This window comes from Patella vulgata, chromosome 6 (assembly GCF_932274485.2).
Source record: "Patella vulgata chromosome 6, xgPatVulg1.2, whole genome shotgun sequence".
Taxonomy (NCBI): domain Eukaryota; kingdom Metazoa; phylum Mollusca; class Gastropoda; family Patellidae; genus Patella; species Patella vulgata.
The window spans coordinates 37,316,987-37,321,459 of NC_065884.2; the positions used below are offsets into that span (position 1 = coordinate 37,316,987).

Consider the following 4,473-nt stretch of genomic DNA (forward strand, 5'->3'; position numbering starts at 1 on the left):
ACAATTCTTTATTCACCCATGACATTTGTGTTTTGAGCATTTTTATTTACATCAAAATCTGTCCAATAAACTGTTCATTGCCAAGGATGAAGGCATGAGGTGTTTTACCAACTATTTAATTTTATGTCAACTTCAGAATTGTTAGTACACAAATAGCATTTATTTGACAATTTTGACGAATTTCATCTGGCCCTAAATTAATAAATTGCAAACATTTTGCTTGGAACTCCCAGATTTTGTCTTCCTGGCATCATAAGCTTTCCAAAAATGTATAGTTTTTCTTTTATGGAAGACCGTGTAGCGGAGTTGTGTTTCTAAGCTAGCTAGAAATTTTGGCTGCAGGCCTACACCTCCCAAGCTAAATTTCCCTCATGTCATCCTGTATAGCAAAGGCATATGCCTGTCTTAATTAACCCAGTACTAAACACAATTTACTTGTTTAATTTTTCCAGCATTTTTCAGGATAGCTGATGGGATGCGGGTCAAGTTATGCCACTTGTCTATTTAATTATTTACCAGTGAAAAATCGAATTAACTTCACCAAATTTTTACTCATTATAATGATTTTTTTTTTCTGTTCATATTATTTCTATGACATGTGACAGTGACTGTGAATATGAAAGCTTTAATATCTGCTTAGCAGATCTAGTTATTGTTATTTTTTTTTTGTGTTTTGTCCACAAATCGGATTTCTCAGAATCTAACCATAGGATCGTTCTGAAACTTTTACCTATCCCCCCAAAAATGGGTGGTGGCTGTTGATTAAATATATTTTCAAAACGTTTTACGAATCCGAAATCACCGAATTTTACGAAGGAATGCATTTGACCTACAATGCTGTAACTTTGTGACTATTTGACCTATTTTACTAATTCTTTTTTCTTTGAGTATCTTGAAACATTTACTTCAAATTTGCAATTTCGGATTTTGGCATTTCGAAAATTCGTCGCTGTCATTTCGAACCGGAAGTTATTACAATTTGACAACTTCTTTAATAGTTGTGCGATTTTCGTGAAATTTAGAATGTTAGTAGATCTTGCCAATGCGACTTCAATGATGTCCTTGGAAATTTTCTAAATTATCTCCCCTTGGTGAAATTAAGGATCAAAGTTTTCAAAAAAATCGTCGAAATATAGGTCAGAATGACCTAAAAAAAAAATTCGATACTAGACAAGTAATTACTGATTCGTACACAAAATATGGAGTTTGTCGATCGAACCGGAAGTCCCACCATCTTTAAACGTGAAAAATCAAAAAGGCTTTTTTGCTATTTTACTTACAGACTCGGGCGTCATATTTTCGGAATCCTGGAAGGAATGCCTAAAAATCTATCGGATCAGAATTTTGATTTCGGTCACGTGATGGTCACCATTTTGAATTGAAAATGAAAAATAGAAGCAATTTGAAGGGCCGGGACTTTGGAACACAAGAACTCTCCTTCTAATTAAGCTAGAATATGCAAACTTGGTGTAGGCGTTCACTAGGTCAATGTCATGATTGAGTTCAAAGATGAGCATTTTTTGCCTAGGGTAAGCAGAGATAAGCAAGCTGATTTGTTGATTCTTTAGGGCACGATGACATTGGTTATAATGAATGGAGGGCGATTAAACTCTTGTCAATCGAGAGGCTAATAGCTGGCCTGTTGTGTGAAATCATTGTATCATTTTTTGAAAATGTCCGGGGTAGCCGAAAAAAGGAGATCGAAATCCAAAAAGTCGTATTTTTACGATTTGGGGCATTTTTAGAGGTCGTGTAAAGTAAAATAAAGCATGCATATACATATATTATTGATATTAAATATATCATATAAAAAACTAAACAATGAATCAGCTGTCATTGACAGATTTTATATTATAAGCATGGTCAGTGGAAGGTCAGCGTATTGTCTAACTTGAACTCACTGACTCCGTAACATTATTGTGGGTATGGTATAAGCTGAATTTGATGAGATGCACATATCTCGTATGACTATTTGGTACTTACAGTGTTAGACTTTGTCGTAACGTAAATCAAATTTACGCTGTATTATTCATTACCAAGGATTTAGAAAGAAACGAGAACAATTATTTACAAAATCTCGCCCATGAATGGCTAAAACTTGATGGGCGAGCGAAATGGATAGCTGAACAGGCGACTTCGGGTGATATAATCAAACAAGGAATTTATCGACGCGCCAAAAGATACTGGATTTCACCCAACATGCTACAGGCCTTTTACAGACAAATTCCGAATTGGGTCTGCCCGTAATCGTATAGATAAAGAAAAATTAAAATCCCCGGCTACAATCCAACCAGGGAATAGCGGGAGTGTAGACGATCTGGGACCTAGCTCTCCAAACAAATTACGCTCCTGAAGCAAAAAGAAAGAGTAAATCGGTGCTGCCTGTTGTGTGTATTATATGTAAAAAACGTGACAGATTTGTCACTGTTGGAGAAAATAGGAAGAAGGATGTATTAACACAGACTCAGACCCAAACAGGCTCAGGTAGGCCTAATGTTAATATTATGTTACTTACTAAATTTATAATTATTACTAATAAATATTAAATATATTCATCCTACAGTTTTTAATTATTGTGTTGTTGTTTTTGTTGTAAATGGAATCAGAAGTGCTACTGCAATCACTGTAAAATTGTTATGAAGCTAGCCAGTAAAGCCCTTTACCCCATTTGTTGATTTGGCACAGTCATTGGTTAAAGTGTTGCACATTTGCTTGCACAAGGGATGAAACATAGAGAAGTTAACTTGTTTTTTATTTTCTTGGCCCACTTGTAGGTGCCTTGCTAAGACGATCTGTCTCTAGACCATTTCCGCTCACACAAAGGATCTGAACTAAACCGCATGCCAGAGTTGACCAGCCAGGTACATGTACATGTAGGCCTCAAAGTGACATTCCCTCCCCCACCCTTGAGCACAAACAACATTCAACGCTATATGGTGTATAATTTGTTTGCAAATTTGTTTGTAGGCCAACTGTTGAAAGCTGCTGAATTGAAAGAGGATGAAGATATTTTAAGGCATATCAGAGGGCAAGATTGTGTGGCCATTGAGGTCAGATATCACCAAAAATGTTATAGGCAATATACATGTACTGAATTTCTTAGACAGTTATCAGAAAGGTAAATATTTGTGATGTTTTTTTTATTTGTATTCTCCGCCTTCTTGCCACTGGTATTATTCAAATAAAACTGAACCATGGGTGAGTCCTGAAATTACTATGTTTTTGTCCAGTGGACGTTAAACCGCAATTCTCCTCTCTATCTCTCCTTGTACTGCTAATGCCTTCCTGTCTTCATTAGCTGGTTTCTGCATGAAAATAAGATGTTAACCCCTGTGTAAGTGTCTTTTTCCTCTGTTGTACGAAATTAATGAGAGTAAACCAAGCTCCAGAATTTTGTTTTAATTGTGTACATGTATATGTTTATTTATATTTTTCAGCAAAGATGACTAGCCTTTCGTCGAATATTAAACCACATACAATATATTCTGTGAAGATGTCATAAGAGAAAGAATCATAAATGGCCAGCAAAGTTGTCTTGTACAGAGAGAGAGAGAGAGAGAGAGAGAGAAATGGGGTTTAACGTCCACTCAACACAAACTAGGTCATTTTGGGACTAACATACGGTTTCAATTTTATTTCAATAATTCGCTTGCGCGTATGGGTCTTTAGCAGTGAGAGGAAACCGGAGTGCCCGGAGGAAACCCACGAGGTTGAGAAGACGCCTCTATCTCCATGCCACATACGCTCACACCTGGGATCAAAGCCACAGCCACAAGCCAGAGGTGACCGACCAGCTAGAGGTCGAAGCGCGGCACTCTAGGCCATCCCAACCCCCCTTTCTTGTACAGACCTGTGCATGTGTAGTCAATGTGAAAATGAAAAAAAAACTGTTAAAGAGACCGAATTTGATGTTAATACATTTAGTGACAGTGATGATGATAATGAAGATTAACTTTGATGACATTTGATGTGCAGAGTAACTGTTTAATTTTGATTTTCAATGATTGTTTCACTTTAATAAATAATTTCACAACTGTTCATCCTGTTTTCTAACCTTTCCCTTCATTCCAGCCCAGATACACAATTATTTTTTTTAACTTATATCTACATGTATGTTTGTAATTTGACCATTAATCATATCCGAAATAGTAGTTCACAGCTACATGTACAGTTGTAAAAATACTGTAGTGGCTAATTGAAAGGGAACATGTATGTGGGTTTAGAATGTTTATCTTAGTGGAAAAAAATCATGTGGTTCAATGCTTATAAAGTGCTACTGATCTCCATTATTTCAAAAGCATATCACTCAACTACTGTCAAACATATCCCCTGGCTAGAATATGCTACAAATCGACTCTAGCATGTTCCATACAAGCGATAATTTCTGAGCAAACATCCAACAACCAACCCTAACAGGCCCTTGAGATCCAACAAACAAAATAATTATTGGGCTTGTTTGCCCACACCTGGTCT

At 36.4% G+C, this 4,473-nt stretch overlaps 1 long non-coding RNA gene across 1 annotated transcript; it reads left to right on the forward strand.

Annotated features, from left to right (window-relative positions):
* The first annotated feature begins 2,022 nt into the window (after positions 1-2,022).
* Positions 2,023-4,038, forward strand: LOC126825440 (uncharacterized). The gene is made up of 3 exons (XR_007681953.2): positions 2,023-2,484; positions 2,968-3,118; positions 3,438-4,038. It is a non-coding gene; the product is annotated as an uncharacterized LOC126825440 (long non-coding RNA).
* The last annotated feature ends 435 nt before the right edge of the window (positions 4,039-4,473 follow it).